We start from the raw sequence: 18,465 nt of genomic DNA on the forward strand, positions 1-18,465 counted from the left end.
AACCAATTAAAGTTCATGTCTAAAGAGCATGTAGGACTATCAAAACCAGCTATGATTTCACTTTCTAAAAATAAAATGTCATATTTCAGATGAACAAACATTCAGTTCAGCTCTTTCTTTCTGAAATGTATTTGAGAACACAAAAGAAAAGAAATAACCTGAAACAATTTTGTAGTGAAAGAAGCAAGCAATAAACTGACTAACAGGGAGAGGATGAAAGAGCAGAGCACATAAAAAGCCAAAAGGAATGTGTGTGAGAAGAGTTTATCTCTCTATAATTTACAAAGGACATTCATAAGTATTTTAGCGTTGTTAAATAGTAATGTGGATACTACCCAAAAGGAATTCTACAGATAAACTATAAAACCCCAGGGGTCTGGTTTGTATTTTTTATGACTACTAATAAAGTGTTCAGAACAATTGGCAAGATGATTTCTGGTATATTACCTCATATACTGTACTTGATATTTTCCAGAGTGCATTATTGATGCAGATCTTATTAAGAACTTCAAAGTATATGATCATGTTATCATACAGGATTTAGGAATGTTTTCTGAGTTCCATCAGCAGGCCATTTTTATAAGCAATGTTAAAATAAATGTAGCTCTTAGATGGTTAAAAAAAAAAACAACAACAAAAAACAAAAGGGGAAAGCAGAAAGCATGTTAGCTATTGTTTAAAGTAGGTTTAAAGTTCCAAAGGTCACCCAGAGCCAGTTGCCCAGAACCGTACCTAGATGATTTTTTAATATCTGTAACGATGGAAACTCCACAAGCTCTCTGGGAAACCTATGCCAGAGTAAAAAGTGTTTCCTGATGTTCAGAGGGACCCTCCAGTGTTTCATTTTGTGCCCATTGCCTCTTGTCCTGATACTGGGAACCACTGAAAAGACTGTTCTGTCTTCTGTACAGCCTCTCTTCAGGTATTTGTACACATTGATGAGGTCCCCCCACATTCTCTACTCCAGACTGAACAATATTAGCTCTCTCAGTCTATTCTTACAGGAGAGGTGATCTAGCCTTTTAATCACCTTCATAGTCTTTTGTTGGACTCTCTCCAGTATGTCCACGTCTCTCTTGTACTGGGGAGCTGGCACTACAAATGTGGCCTAACCATTCTGAGTAGAGGAAAAGGATCCCTGCCCTTGACCTGCAGGCAATATTTTGCCTAATGCAGCCCAGGTTACTGTTAGCTATTTGCCAACATCCTGATTACATCCATTTTGAGGACAAGTCTAAGCTTACTGTTGAATTTCAGTGACATCTAAACTTAGACCTACAGAAGAATTGTGGTATTTCATCTTGGGTACTGAATGTAGGCTCATTGGCTCTGGCTTGAGACTCACAGCTCTGAATAAAGCCTGTGCTTATGTCAGCTGATATATAACTTTGGGATTGTATGTTTTCCACACAGAAATATTAGTTCAGAAACCACCATAGCTTTGTTAATACTGCACAATGGCAAATATCTTAAACAAAATTCTGGACCCCTGACACCCTGAACAAATAGATTGTGGGCTAGACAGTAGTGATCCTTTTTCTCATGACACTAATTTTGAATTCTACACAATTATACAGTTTTACCTGGTAAAAATAGAGCATATCCTGTAAACTCAGACTAGCCTGTAGCCAAATGTTATAATACAATTTTTTCCTGGGGAAAAAGAGTTGGAAAGCCTTAGTCTGAGAGAGAATTTGATTCCAGAACTCAGGTAACCTCTGACAGCTTGCTGGATTGGCAAGGAATGCCTAGTGTGTAGGTAAGGAGAGGTTTTGTTTGCTCATCTGTAACAAGATAACCATATTATATGCAGTAATGGAACTCTAAAGGGCTAGGAATCTCTATTGGTGAAAACTCTGTTTCAAACTTTTGTCTCTCAAGCTTGGGTAGCTGCATACCACCTAAGACAATTTGTGGACTTAAAACTTACTTTTAGGAGTATTCCTTTCTATTTTAGATAGTTTCACTGAAGATAAGAACAGGAAAAAAAAAAATAGTGGAATATGTGGGAGACACGGTCTAGGAAAAATGGAAAATATCATATGGTCTTTTGACCTCCTAACAGTTCATGTGATTTGATTGGTACAAATTTTATTTCTCTGACACATAGAGGTTCTAACAGGGTTCTACCAGGATCTTAATGACAGCAGTATTTTATTTCAAAGGATGATCAGGTTAGGTTTATGCATAAGTGTATTGTAAAGAATCATGAGATATTAAATATTTGGAATATGTTGTACCTTAGTTGTTTAGCCTTTGCCATCTAGGAAATCTCAGTATGGGACACAGAATTGAGTAGAGGAGTGATATTCTTGAAGTTACAAAGGAACTCTTAGAGAGGAAAAGAAACAGGCCTGTTTTGATTTTTGCTTTGATTTCGTTCACCAACCTTTTGATCCTTAGAAGATTAGTGACAACCAGAGCTTTCTTTCTGATAAATGACAAAAACTAAAAAGTAACACTTGCCAGAAGCTAATGCAATCCAGTAAATTAATGTTCACCTGCACATTTGTTAGCCCGTGACATTGCAAAGAAAGAGCCAAGTAAGAAAAGACAGAAATCAGAATTTCTTTTACATTTTGTCATACTTTTTCCTACTTTTAGTATGCAAAAAGTCACATTTTAGAAGACAGTTTGATCATATCTAACAATATATTTTTGAAAGTAAGGCCTTTCTATTTTCTAACGATAACAATTTCATGCTGAATGTCTAGAACATTGCCTTCAAGAGAAATCCCTAAGCAGTTGCTGTAAAAGAGTTTCATTTAGAACTCGTTCTGTTTATTCAGACACAGCCTTGGGATATAATGAGTTTAGTATTTGAACAGTAGCAAGCAGCAACATGTTACATTTAGGGAAGAAGGAAGGAGTGACTTTTGCCCATGAAAGTTCTAAAATAATTTAAGTGGGCAGAATGTAATTAATTACTAAACTGGAATTCCACCAAAGGACTGGAACTAACTATTTCTTACTTGCCAAAACAAACAGAAAAGACAAACAGAACTGCCATGGTGTCTTTCATGAAAACTGGTCAGGATTAGGAATTTCAGTCACGTTCTATTGATTTAGTGGCCAGAATTTAAAATGCTTATCCCTAGCACTTTTTTTCTTTTCCTTTTTTTTTTTTTTCTTTTTAAAAAATGATTCTTAATATAACAGAAACTAGTTTCTTTCTTGACTGTAGCAACCACAAATGCTACTGGTCTCTACTGCCTGAGAGAGCATATTTGTCAACAGTCAGGGTTGTTATATTTCTGTTCAAAAACCTGATATTTGTATATGTTGTGTGTTCTATGGCCTAGAAATGTTGGTTTTACGAATTATTTTGGACATTTTGTTTCACTAACTACAATGCTTTCGCCTTTGAAACTGTAATGCTTGCCACTGTCAGAAATTATTAATAGAGTGCTAGAGACTTTAAAATAATGCCTTTGAGATTTGGAAATCCAATTAAACTTGTCCTGGAATTGTCAGTGTGTGGGATAGGAGAAACCTTTGAGAAGGACAGTGAAAGGGTATGTTGGCTATTTAGCAGAAAAGAAGCTTTGGGTGAAGATTATAAGAAGAATACAGAAAGTTTCTTGGCTGACAAAAAACGGTAACATTTCTTTGAAGTAATGTGAAATACTAAAAATAATCAGGAAAGAGTAATTCTGTGAAGGTCAGAGTTTAAGAAAATTGTTCAGTCTTTCACCCTCATTTACTGGGAGGGTGAATGAGCACTGGGACATGTTGCAAAGGGAGGTTGTGAAGTCTGTCTCCTTGGAGATATTCAAAAGCTGTCTGGACAAAATCCTGAGCAACTTCCTCTGGGTGGTCATGCTTGAGCAGGTCCAGATGACCTCCAGAGTTCTCTTCCAGTCTCAACCTTTCTGTGATTCTGTGATTACTAGTTTCAGTGATTTCAAGCATGACATGAACCCGTTGTTTTCTGGAAACTATAAATTTCATAAATATGCATCTACTCTTCAGCTTAGTGTTACTGAGAGTTTTTGGTCTTTTGTTGGCTTCCAACAGATGAAATAGAGAGGGGAGTAAGGAGAATTCTAGGGAACGAGCAATCTTGTCAGACAAATAGCATTTTTTACTCTTTTTTTTTTTTTTTTTTTTTTGACATCTGGTGGCCTTCCAGCTCTTTGGAGTCCTCCAAGATTTGTTTATAAGGCATTTTCTGTAAAAAATCCAGCATGATAGGGCAGGAAATCCCTCAGAAGAGTGGCAGGTACCACAAAGACTCTATTTGAAATGTCACCTCTTAAATTTCTTCTGTCTGAGAATGGTAATAAAATTCCCCATAGAATTCCTACCAAGTCTTGTGTGAGGCTGAATATATAGCCTGGAAGAAAACTTAAAGAAACTATGTATATAGTTGCAATTACTTTGTGTGTGTGTGTGTTTGTTTGTTTGGTTTTGGGCTTTTGGTTTTTGCCTTTTATTTTATTTATATATTTATTTATTTAAGTATGTACACATTTACAGAAGAGTGCAATGAAAAATCAAGTTTATAATAAATTGCAGTGTTTTGAAGCAACATGTCATATCTCAGAAATGAAGGGATGTACCAAGCTCCACTTCTAAATATAACAGTCAGAAAAAGGAGGACACCTGTCAACAAGCTTGCTTTTTTGCCTAGCTGGATTTATAGTACTCTTGCTAAGACTAGACAAAAAGGAAAGATCATTTTGATTTTACTTTCAGCCAAGGGAGTCTCCTGAATTCCTGGTTTCAGAAAACGTGGTAAATTCACAGTCACTTTTTGTTATTCACAAATATTCACAAACTGTTATAGCAGTAAATTATTAGGTATTCTAAATTTTGTATTTTGATCAGCATAATTTCTCCTATGTTACAATCATGGTTTTCTACAGTCAAACTAGTGAAATTTATTTACATATAACTTTCATTATAAAAGCTGCTGCCAGGTAATGGTGTCTGTCTAATTAAGTAAATATAGACTTTTGAATTAAGTTGCCTATGCTACAACTGTGTTATAGAGACAGATTTTAAAAGGCAATGCACAAGGTCAGTTCTTCATCTTGTTTGTTTTAATTTACCAGTTATCTGTCTATAGAACTGGTTATCTGTTTATAGAAATAGTTGAAGGAGGGTATTTTCAAGAAAGCTTTGTATAGTGATAATGTCTTCTCTCTTTTTACATTTTACTCTTCTTAACATAACCTTTTGTCTTACCTGCAGCTGTATACTGTTTCTAGTTTCAGTTTATTTTTTTACTAAATACTTCATTTTTTTTCTCTTTTTATTGTGCTGGAAGACTATTCTGTTCAATACATACCCTCTGGATGGTTTCCCAGAAGAGTACTATCTAAAATTATTGTTACAAACAATTCTGGTGTAAACTTCCTGGCTCTTTTTTGTGAGTAATAATGATGATGTTTCCTTATGCTATAGTAAATTAAAACTATTTAATTCATTTAATACTTGTTTATGATGAACATGTCTGAACCCAGCACATTAGCTTTGTTCCCTTCTTACAAACCTTCAACATTTCATATACAGCAACATGTAGATCATGTAAATTATTCTAGATATTTACCATTTTTCTAGATTAAGGGTTTTTTTTGTTTGGTTGGTTTGTTTTTGTGTGGGTTTTTTTTTTTTTTTTTTTGTTTGGTTGTTTTTTGGTGTTTGATTTTTTTTTTTTCCCCCTCATATTTCTTTAAGTACTTGGCTCATTTCCAGTCTCTAGTGAGGAGATTATTTGAAAACTACTTTATTGTTAAACTGTCTAAGGTAGTAACACTGTTCTGGAAGTATGCTCTTTGTCAGTGCCATATCACTGAGGAAAAGGAGTAATGTGGTAAACTAGAATTTTGATTCTGTATTTGGTATTATTATTTGCAATTTCCTGATTGAATTTTATAGAAGCAAATATAATGTATTTGCTAAATCTTCTTTTTGTTATTCCTTAAATCTGTTTAAAAATATACAGCAGCATAAATGAATTTTCCTTTTTCCATAATTTCCAATACTTTTTGTGTAATTTATAGAACATGCCCTCTGTTGATAGTGATGTTTCCTTTGGTTGCCATCAACATCATAGCTTTGTATCTGCTCCTTTCTGAGGCATTCTACCTAGAATTTCAGTTTTGTATACAGCATTTCTGTTATTTTATTTAGTCTTTACTCACAAATCAACAGATTTTGCTTAATATAGATCCTTTGCTGGACCCAAGAACATTACCTACTGACTGCCCTGAACAGCAATTTGAAACACCCAAGCTTCTTCATCAGTTATGCTATTGTTTCACTGCCTGATCTGTAATGTGAAAATAATTTACATAACAAAGTTCTCTAAAATATCTATATTATAATAGTCAGAAAGAAAAAAGAAATAAAACCATAGTATACTTTATAGCTTTTACAGTGTGCAAGTTATGAAACACTAAATCAATTTTGAATTTTTAAAATGTTCATGGTTTATAAACACTTAATTGAAATTATTTTTATAGTTTATTGGAATAAATTTCAGTGGCTTTGAGAGTTTGTATAAAAACAGGTGACAAGATAAAACCCAGGACATTATTTTAATAACATATTTGTTAATCTTCCCACACCTATTCAAAAAGTCTTTTTATAATAGGGTTTTGAATTTTGAATTAGGGTCAAAATTTTGAAGAAATCAACTGGAGATGCATCTGAAATGATTGTGCTTCTTTCAAGAAATACGTAATTGTTTACTTGTATGAGGATAATACTTCATGATATTGTGGATTTACCTTCACTGGTTTATAAGACAGATTCTGAAAAGTAAAGAATCAATGTCTGTGATTTTAAGTTGTATTTATTGTTACAGTCATTCCCAACAAAGCATAAAAATGTACTAAGTGAAGGCATACTGTTAAATTCATAAGGCTGGTTACCGAGGAATATATTAACAAAATGTATGTTTTCCATCTGGACTGCTGTCATATCTCATGAATGTCTTGATAATGGTCGTCTTTCCTGTTTTACCTGAAAGAGATTCATGTCTCCAGAAAGCTGAGAAGTAGCTGTTCTTGAAATCCACCAAACCGAGCTTCCATGAAACCCAAACACCTTAATATAGTTTGTCTGCAAATTTGCCCTCAGCTAAGGGTTTTATGTGATTTTTTGCTCTGTGGTTTATGTCTCCACTACTCCAGTGAAAATGTGCAGAAGATAAAAATCAGCAGAACTGAAATCAAAGGAACTTCAGGAGTCACAATTCCTCTTTTATATAGTATATACAACCATAGCATCTATGAACTACACTCATAGGCAAGAGGCCCTGCTGTGCTAATAAAGAACAGAAAGAACAGTTTACAAAATAATGCTGCACTCTTCCCAGTTCTCAGGTGAATCCTTGACAAAAAATGTCACGATACAACAAACACTGAGGCCATGAACACTGGGAAAGTATGGTGGGTTGCAGTGATGGGCACACAACAGCACAGTCCTGACAAGTCATACATTGTAAATTACCTGCATAACCCATGTTAGAATAGTTGTACATTCACTGTAGCCTGTATAATCTTTCCTTCCCTTCCTTTTTTTTTTTTCTTGTTTTTGCATATACATTTATTCTTACTACCAATGTTCTCTTTCCGTTTAATACATCAAACAGAGGCCATAACTAACTTTATATACTCCTCTGAAGCTAAAAATGTTAGAGGCCTCTCATAGCACTGTCAGGAAACCTCACTCCAAATTTGTGCAGTACCCTGTGGAACTTCATCTTCTGCTGAAGTAAAATTACTAAATCTGTATGGTAAGTGTTTTCCTTTTGAATAAAGACAATAATAATTATGATAGGTTTATACTTAAACCTCTTACTTGCAGGAGACAGGACTTCTAGGGGAAAGGGTTTTTCATTTTCCTATACCATTTACAGTTTCACTGTTGTGAGAAAGAATTTTTGCAGGCTATGCTGAAGGGTAAACTCTAATAATTATTTATGAAGCATTGAATTTGGTTATGTCAGACATACATGGCCTAGGTTGCTCAATTTACTGCATAATCAGGCTGTTGGATATTGGACTATTTAGACTTTTTTATTTTCCTCAAAAATGTAAAATATTTAATTTAGAGATTAGAATTCCAGGGTGTAGAAAAATAATACATATTTAAATCTGAAAAGCTGAGCTCATGTGTTTCATGAAAGAATTTTTTTCATTGTGAGGGGTCCTTTAGGACTTGAGGAAATATGCTTGCTGTATTCCGTATATCCACAAGTAGCATTGAGGTGGGAGAAATGATCGTATATCCTGTTCAGGATGAATCTTTTTTTCATCACTTTTTCTTTATTCTCCTAGATCTTCATGAACCTTGATTCTCAAATATTCTGTCTTTCATAAATTGTTTATATAGATAGTAAAACTACTTTTTTGTGTGTGTAAAAATTGATTTAACTCCTTTGAGAACCTTGGATATGAGGATGTTTACGTTTTAATGCTTAGTTAAAGAAAGAGTCTGAAAAGTGGTAAAATACATGTAATATGCAAATGAATGAAGGCTACACCAGGAGCCATAAGTTAAAAAAACAAAAAACAAAAAACATCAAATTGTTAGGTTTATTCACATATATCCTTTGCAACACTTCAAGTTGATTTTTTTTTTTTTTTACAAACAGTATTCAATGCTCTTTATTATCTCCTCTAGAATTGACTCATCATGAGCTGTTATGTTAAACTTGCATTACCATTTGATAACTCCTTCATTATCTTAGATCATTGGTGTTTTGGAGATCGTGAGTGACTGCAAGTTATCTTTTGGCAGACATGGTACACATTCGAGCATTCCCAGAGGCTTGTGATTTTAGTAGTAATTGCTACTAACCTAGGAGCAGTCTACACTCAGCTATATAGATTTTATTCAAAGTCCTTGTTCTTAGCATGCTGTAGATGTTGAGACAAAGCTTGAGACAACAGAATATGTTATAGCTGTCCATCTTAGCGTGACTGCAGTGGTCTGGAAAACTATACCTTTTTCTTTTTTTCTTCTCCTTGAGCCTGTTGTAACTCAGGCAGTCAAGAACAGGATTCAAGCTCCTGTGAAAAAAAGGTATGAAAAAGCAGATTGTGAACACCTGTGAGCATTGTGCTTAGCAGGACTGTGCTTAGTAGCAGTGATGTAGCTACTGTGAGGTGCTGGCTCATCAGTGCTGCAGAATCTGGGGATTACACAATTAGACCGTAAACATTAGGGACAAGTTGTGTATCAAAATGAGAGGTATGTGGGCACTTTAACACTGTTTGGGAAGAGGAGAATGAGTGTGAAGACATGGAAATGTGCATAAGAAATGAGAAAGGATGTAGGAATGCAAGACATATAGAGGAACTTAAAGAGCTATGTAGGAGGGTATTGGACACCAACTCAGAGGATATACTAGGTAGAAAATGAATAGGACCAATGATTGGTGATTATGAAAAGTCTTATTAAAATAAAGTTAACTATTAATATATATTAAAATATGTATTCCATAAGAACCAGTTATTGAGCAAGTATTATAAGAATCAGCAATGGTCATTCTCTTTCTTTGGCTGATTGAAGATTTAATTGGTTGACAGAGAGTGAAACAATGTTTAAGACAAAGTTCAGGATAAAATTTTACCCCATTTGTCCATCTGACAGATTTTGGATATCAAACTTTTCCTCCCTGCTGTGTCTTCTCTTCTGATCATTACTCCTTTCTTGTTCTGGGGAGCTTCTGGCCCTCCACTTGAGTAAGTTTGCTAAAGTCATCAAAAAGTAACTTGACAAAGGCCAGAGTCACTTCAAAGAAAGGTTCAGGAATATGCAAATTGCAAAATAATGTAAGAAGGAAGGAGAACAAGCAGCAGCAAATGGTGAACTGTTAGGTTAGCTGAGACATAAAATAGAATTTGACTCTGGCAGACAGTATAGAACTATATATAGTTCAGTGTTCTAATCCACTGACAGAGAGCTTTATAACGAGATGTTGATTAAAAGCCATGCTCTGGACCAAAACAAAAGAAGGAAGGAGTGCATTTCATTTTCCTTCATCCTTGATAAATCTTATCGGCCAGACAATTTACAATGTTATTTTTGTATTTATTATAGAACTAACCTAAACGCTGAAATAAACCAATTGTGCTGTTAATATTATCAGCCCTCTCCTTGCCTTTTACCCAACATCAGACATATAAAGATTGCCGCACTGCTTTCACTGACTTTCCAGAACATTGTATTTTTTTGATGCATAAGTGAGGTGGAATTTATAGATACTCCCTCAACTGAATACTCATGTTATTCTCAATGGAGGCTTCATCTGACCAATACTGCAGACCAGCCCTTTAAGTGCTCAGGTCAGCAGGAAGAATATATTTGTATTTTCTCACAAAATAAAGCTGACACTGAAGACTCCAGTGATGTATCACAGGGTAAGACAGATTGTCTGGCTCTGTGATTGTCCAAGAAATCTTCCTGATTCTCCTCCTTCATACTGCGGTCTTACTGCAAATATTGGAACATTTACTTAAGGTATGTGGAGACATTATTGGTGACCTCTCAAAGAAAAGATATTGAAGAAAGAGAAGAAGGGGAGTTAAATCTGGAGCAAACCAATAATATTCCATGCTGAGCCTGGAAACTGGCTTTCTTTCCACAACAGCTGAGAGGAACTGTGACCACTTTGGCTTGTTTCTCTTGGATTTTCTTTGTATAATGTGCTTTTTCAAATTATAATTGTCCAAAATAGTCAAAACAGTCCTATTTTAGTGATACAAAATAATTATATGGGCACTGAAGTCAGCAACAGTTTTTGGACTTCTTTCTATGATAGACTAAATTTTTGAAAAGATTAAAGGAATAGTTTCTGCAACTGTGTAATACCTGCAAAAGACTTTCACTGATATCTCATCTGTAATATGAGACAAAATCGTTTTCACTTTTTGAGGTGATACTTAAATGTTTTGTCTCCATGATGTACTTCAAAAAAATTTCAGGAATCCTGTTGACTGTCTCAGATGGAAACATGGAAAAAAAGAGTTATTTATGAGCAGATTGCATTTCATCCTAACAGTGACGCTTGGGAAGTGTAACGTAATTGCTGATTATTTTTGTCTATAACCGAAAGTGGATTAGTATATTACATGCAGTCAAAATAGATGAAAGAGTGGGACACTTTACAATTAGTAGCTTTTTAATGTCAAGATATGTGAGTTTTTCTCTGATTCTTGCAATTCCTGCTGAGACAGAGATAATATCACATTTTGAAACAGTCTTTAATAACAGTCCTCACTTTCTTTCTTTTCACATAAATGAAAAGTAAATAGGAAACAGATCTTGTTTATACAGAGGTAATTTAAAATTATTTCCTAATTATGCTTCTTATATTGTACTTTGTGTTTTGATTTATACCTGTGGTGGTTTTAACAAAATCATTCATGTTTGAATGAAAATGTAATTTTAAGAAGGGGTGTAAGAAAGAAAATGTACAAAAAAAAAAATCCTTAAAATAAGAGCCCTTGACATCTGCAACTTCAAATTAACACAGTTGTGTCACATTAAAAAAAATAATTTTCTTTTCAGTTTTTAATTAAAGGGTGATTCCTGACTATGTTCATGACTTGTGATTTTCTAATACAAAATAAATATCTAAAATAATATAATATCTAAAATAATTACAATAAATATCTAAAATAACAAAAATAAATATATTTAACAACATTGTGTATTAAGTGACATAACAAGTTCTATTATTATATTATTTTCATACATTGTTAGATACAATTAATCTGCCCTTACTTTTACTTAATTGAAGTTATTTAAAATATAGTCCCCAGGAAGAGATAAAAGTAAGGAAGAATGGACATACCTTTACTGTTATTTTGATCTTCTTGGTTTTGTCTTCATGGATCAATATGTGATTTATGCATTAAAAATTTCATGCGAATTCTTTCCTATTACATAGTGTGATTAGAATTCGATTTGAAGCATCATTCTATAATTACTACAAAATATGTTCTAGCGGTACTTAAACAGGCAACAGGTTTGACTTCTTTAGTTCAGTCATTAGTGACCTGTGTTTTTAGCAAACTGAAAAGATGCCCTAGAAAGTAATTTTAGAATTCTGAAGTATTCTTAGGGTTCTCTTTCCACTTCTGTACTCAGTAAAATTTTTACATTAACGTTGACTGGCCAAATGCTAGAAGAGAATAAGCTTGCACACAAAAAGCTTTTCTTAATGAAGTAACACTTTATATAAAACCAAAACCAATCCAAACCAAAACCACAACAATAAAAAAACAAAACAAAAAACCCAAACCAAACATCTTCTTTTATCAATTTTTCTCACAGTAGGGGAAGAAAAAGGAAAGGAGAGTGATATCTTCATTTAAAGATTGAATTATACAAGTAAAGGCATATTTACATGTGTGAGTGTCTTATTGACACATAAGTATACAGTAATGGAAGCCATATGCTAAATAGAAATCTATTTCCTATATTGTCTGAGTGACACATAGTCAATTACTCAACAGTACATGTCACCTCATTAACCTAGGTTTGAAAAGTATGACACAGCTCTTAGTTCTTTTGAAGTAAAGAATCTTCCTTTTTTATTCAAAATCCTACAGCAGAATTTCAAATAAATTTTATTTCCTCAGTTTCTATTATGCCTAGTACTACGGTGACTCTTGTCAGCAAAGTAGAAAATTATAATTAATTAATTTATTTTAAAATATTTATTTATCAAAGTTTCAAAATATTATTTAATTATAGTTAAGATGGAGACAAACTAAGGACAGATTTTTTGAAGTCGTCATTCACTTTCCTTTTAACTTGCAGTTTTGATGCTTATTATGAGCACAGATTAACACTTAGCTCAAAGGTAGGATTTGCTCCCATAAGAAAAGGTAGAGGTCATAAAAAGATGCCAATTTTTGCTTTGCTCCAACAAAAGTAGCACTTTAGAAACACTCAGCATGGAATCTATTCTCTTGAGTGCTGTGTGTAAGGAAATGTATCAATGTTATGCGTATAACCATTAAAATTTAGCTTTCCCTTAGGGCCTGATTCCAATACTTTATTCATGTAGGGTTTTAAGTAACTTGCCCAACATTCATTTCAACATTTTAAGGAATAGATTATGCTTTAGGTTACTGCTACTTCTTTTTTTTTTTTTTTTTTTTTAATAACAAAGTTAAGAGAAATATTTATTTCATAATGGACACTGGTAATATATTAGTGAACTCAGAACAAGCTGCTACAAAAACATAGAAATACTGAGTAAAGAAATGAGGGAGAAGTTGAATGAGAAAAAAAGTCCCTATGCAATTATTTTAAGATACACATATAGATTTGTGTGTGTAAGTGAAAGTATGATGGCTGTTTACTAATCAGAAATAACAAATAACAAATAATAACAAATAACAAATATACAGTTCAGCAGTAGAAATAAAATTAAGCCACTTCCATGTATTTCCCAAAGCATGGTGAATCAACAATGTGGAACACTTTGTAGGAAAGCAGGATGCCAAATGTACAATTCAAGGATCATGAACTAAAATGCTGCATCACAAAAAGTAATTTCCATAAACTCCACCATGATTAGTGCTATATAGCAAAGATACAACTGCAATGGTTTCATTAAGCCCTAATGGTTTCATTAAGCATTTAGAGTTAAAACTCCCACATATTTACCCAGAAAAATCAATCTGAACTTTCGAACACACAATCCTCTGTTTGCCTGGGCTCATAGCCTTCTGAGATTTACCACCTAGTATCTTGCAGAAATCTACCTTGCACTGGTATTTTCTTCTTCTTACAAGCTATATCTCAGTATCTATATCAAACAGACACCTTGACCTTTTGTGCTGGAGTCCCTTATTGCTCTTCCCTGCAAGAAGTCCTCTTGATCCTTTGTGGGACAGAGATTCCTTCTCTCTCCCCAGCTTTCTGTTTAGCCTGTATTTTCCTATCTGCTTCCAGCTTTGGTCAGATGGTAGCACACTCTGATAAAGCTTTCATGATGATTCTGGAAGTCCTTTTCTCTAATAGGAGAAGTCAATAGGTAGTTTCATGAAATTTCATTGAACTGGATTGAGCTGTTGTGTAAGAAGACTATGTAGAAAACAGAAAAGACATGTCAATAAGAATTAAAATCTTACTGTTTTTAAAAAAATAGTGTTTTTTATCCTATTTCTCCATACAAGATTTTCAAGGTTCAATGAAATCAAAAGTTCAGCAGACTAAGAAAATAATGCAACAAAACTGGTAGAAATTGTCCTGTTTTCCAAGAAAGTCTCCTAAAGCCAAGCTATCAATTTAATTTATCTCTACTATTATGTTTTTCTTTTATTCAGACATTATTTTTTATTTTTAAGACATGTTCTTAGGCACATGTTTTGGCTTTGTACCTTCTGTTCCCTTGATTGTCAAACTTACTGTAATGAAGTTAAAAGTTTCTTCACTTTTTTGTAGTTCCTGTAAAGATCATGAAATGGAATTTGATAGTGTAGAGGTACATGAAGAAAAGCTTATAGAATATAATATTTTTTTAAAGTTGTCAAAAATACATTATTTTTCCTAGTTCTGCTTTTCCTTTTGTCCTTTGCCACAGAAAATAGCCTCTGCCCGAAAGTGCATGCATTTTTAACAGATAATAGGGCACTCAAAAGCATGTTACTTGTCCAGTAACATACGTCAAGTCATGAGCACAGCTGAGAATGAAACTCTGCTCCTCTGCTCTTAGTTCTGAGAAGCATTGTATCACCCAGTAGTGGATATGAAAATGGAAACAAAGTGTGTTTTGTGGGTAATTTCAATTTAGTTAGATTGGATGAGAATTCATTGTTGGCTAGAAACAGGTAAAGGCTTGTCTGAACCAGTTTTAGTGGAGGGGAAAGAAGGCTCAAAGAGATTTTTCAGGAACATCAGAAGCAGAAGTTCAGCTTAGCAGAGACCAATTTGTTTTTAATGGGGAAGATAAGTAAGGACTTTTGAGACTTCACAGACCTTTAAGATCTCTCCTGTTCACTTGGTTATCCTACCTCTCTATTGTTGCTCTAAGCAACTTCCGTGTTAGACTTTTCCCCCAAATGGTCAGTCTCTTTTGTCAGTATTTTCTATCTTCTTCAAACCCCTTGTACAAGAAGTAATCCTTCTTTCCTCACCTGTTGACCCTGTTCAGGTCCTTGCATTCCATGGCCCACTGAGAAGGAAAAGGGAGAACACTCTGGATTGTAATTTCTTTCCGTTTCCAAAGGAGTTGTGGCTTCTTTCTGATTCCGAATGAATTGTAGGCAGTAAGGACTGTCAGCTCTCCCTGAGAGGGAAAGAGGAGGAGTAGTGGTCACTGCTTTTCAAAGTGATTGGTCAAAACTGCAATGAAGTATTACACTTCATAGTCACCATCCCTGAAAGTATTTAACAGATGTGTAGATGTGGCACTTGGGGACATGGTTTAGTGGGACTTGACAGTGTTAAGTTTACATTTAGATTTGATAATCTTAAAAGTATTTTCCAACCTAAATTATTCTATGGTCCTGGCTTTTCTTTTTCTGACACTAGTGTTAATTACAAATTTACTATCTTGTCACTGTAGTCTCTCAAATGTAGGATTCCCCTTCAATAAATTTTCTAAACATAACAGGCTCTCAAAAAGTTTAACAGACTTAGAAACTTCAGTAGAAAGAAAAAAAAATAAATTGAATCACATTTCCAGTTTAAAATACTTTCAAAAGAAACACAGTTCAAGGTGCTTTCCAAAATATATAAATATTTTATAGCAGTCTTTGAACTTATGAATCAAGAAAACTTCTAAGTGAGTGTGGTTATAACCCTATACTGGTCCAGGTATCTCTTACTGGATAGCTTTGTAGACTGATTTGCCCATTGTAAAATTTGCTTAAATAATATAGAAGCATTTTTCTAGATTAGAATACTCACTGTCAACTGACAGAAGCCTGCCTTAACAGTCTGCCATCTCCTTTTCTCCCCCTTACTGTAGCAACACACGATTTCTTTGAAGTAAACATGCCCCATGCAGTTAGGTTTCAATATCACTCACTAGCTCTAATTATTTCTCCTTTTTACATCTATCCCTATGCAACACTAAATTGCTGTCCACATTGTAAGCAAGACCTTGTTAGATATAATCTTTATGTCTTTTTCAGTAAATAGAAAAAAGGATCTAAGAATAGTTCAGAGCTAGGTTGTTGATGAGCTGGAAATGTGTTGCTTAAGAAACAAAAATAAATAATGTTCTTTGATTTTCAACTAAATCATGTGATATACAGCTTCAAAGATCCTTCGTAAGTGTAAAAATTTCTACTCTTCCAGAAAGAGCCTGAAAAATCACCATTCTTCTATTTATTCCATGATACCATGCAATAGTAGTGCTAATGATTATTATGGATGTTTAACAGTAACTATTGTTTATAAATATGTGTCACCTGTGTGTTGGTGTTATTATTATTTATTTTATAGATACTTTACATTTGTAAGCAAGAATTTTTCAAAACAGTCAGCCAGTGTAAAACAGCAGTACATTGTTTTTTATTCTAAAAAAATTGCACTGATTTCAATAAGTAATAATGAATCACATTTACTGAGTATTTCTCCAAGGGAAAAAAGTACAAAATAAATCTATAACATGTGACAGTCTAACTTCGATATCTAAGAAGTCACAAAATGATCCGAATTAAACCATTTGTTAGCATGTACATATCAATGTACATCAGCTTTTCCCTAGATGTTCATAAATTTCATAACATCCTCCAGCTGGCCCAATTGTTTTCTGGTCTGTGCTGCTTCTCTCCATCCAATGTTTTCTGTCCTACCAATGGCCAATACAAAGGAGCCAAATAAGATTTGTCTTACTTGGTTTGAAACATATAAAGATTTCAAGCAAGAAATGTTGCTAAAATAGTGCTTTTCAGGCACCAGCCTTTTAAATCCATAAGAGAGCAACTGACTTCTGCCACAGGTGGTGATTTTTGCTGCACTCATGATTCCTAGAGCCATTCCCCAGAAGTAATTCTCCTAGACTGAGGAAGTTAGTTCAGAACCGTAGAATCATAGAATCATAGAAATGTTTTGGTTGGAAAAGACCTTTAAGATCACTGAGTCCCATCGTTAACCTAGTACCACCAGGACTACCACTAAACCAAGTTCCTAAGAAACTCATCTGCACCTCCAGGGACAGTGATTCAACCACTTCCCTGGGCAGCCTGTTCCAATATCTCACAACTGTTTCTGGGAAGATATTTTTCCTCATATCTAATCTAAACCTCCCCTGGCACAACTTGAGGACATTTCCTCTTGTCCTGTTGCACGTTACTTGGGAAAAGAGACCAACAGCCTCCTCGCTACAACCTCCTTTCAGGTAGTTGTAGAAAGAGAGAAGGTATCTCAGCCTCCTTTTCTCTAGGGTGAACAACCCCAGTTCCATAATCCACTCCTCATAAAACTTGTGCTCCAGGCTCCTCACCAGCTTGTTTGCCCTTCTTTGGACATGCTCCAGCACCTCAATGTCTTTCTTGTAGTGAAGTGCCCAAAACCGAATAGGGGTTTCAAGGTGCAGCCTCACCAGTGCTGGGTACAGGGAGACAATCACTTCCCTGGTCCTGCAGGCTACACTATTTCTGATACAAACCAGGATGCTGTTGGACTTCTTGGCCACCTGGGCACCCTGCTGGCACAAATTCAGCTGTCCGTGAACCATCACAACTAGATTCTTTTCCACTGGGCAGCTTTCCAGCCACTCTTTCCCAAGCCTGTAACATTTCATGGGCTTGTTATGGCTCAAGTGCACGACCCAGGACTTGGCCTTGTCGAACCTCACATAATTGGCCTCAGCCTGTCAATCCAACTGGTCCAGATCCCTCTGTAGACCCTTCCTACCCTCAAACAGATCAGCACTCCCACTCAACTTGGTGTCATCTGTAAAAGTACTGAGGGTGTACTAGATCCCCTCGTCCAGATCATTGATAAAGATATTAAACAGAACTGACCCCAATAATGAGCCCTTGGGAACACCACTTGTGACTGGCCACCAACTGGATTTGACGTCATTCACCGGAACTTCTTGGGCCCAGCCATCCAGCCAGTTCTTTACTGAGTGAAGGGCATACTCATCCAAGCCATGATCAGCTGGTTTCTCCGGGAGAATGCTGTGGGAAATGGTGTCAAAGGCTTTACTAAAGTCCAAGCAGACAACATACACAGCCTTTCCCTCATCCACTAAGTAGGTCACCTACTTAGGTGAAGTGAGATCAGGTTGGTCAAGCAGGACCTGCCTTTCATAAATGCATGCTGACTGGGTCTGATCTCCTGGTTGTCCTGTATGTGCCATGTGATGGCACTCAGGATGATCTGCTCCATAATTCTCCCAGGCACTGAGGTCAGATTGAGAGGCATGTAGGTTCCCAGATTCTCCTTCTAGCACTTCTTGTAGAAGGGTGTCACATTTGCTAACCTCCAGTTAACTGGGACCTCCCTGTTTAGCCAGAACTGCTAACAAAT

This window comes from Streptopelia decaocto, assembly GCF_964273445.1.
Source record: "Streptopelia decaocto genome assembly, chromosome: 1".
NCBI lineage: Eukaryota > Metazoa > Chordata > Aves > Columbiformes > Columbidae > Streptopelia > Streptopelia decaocto.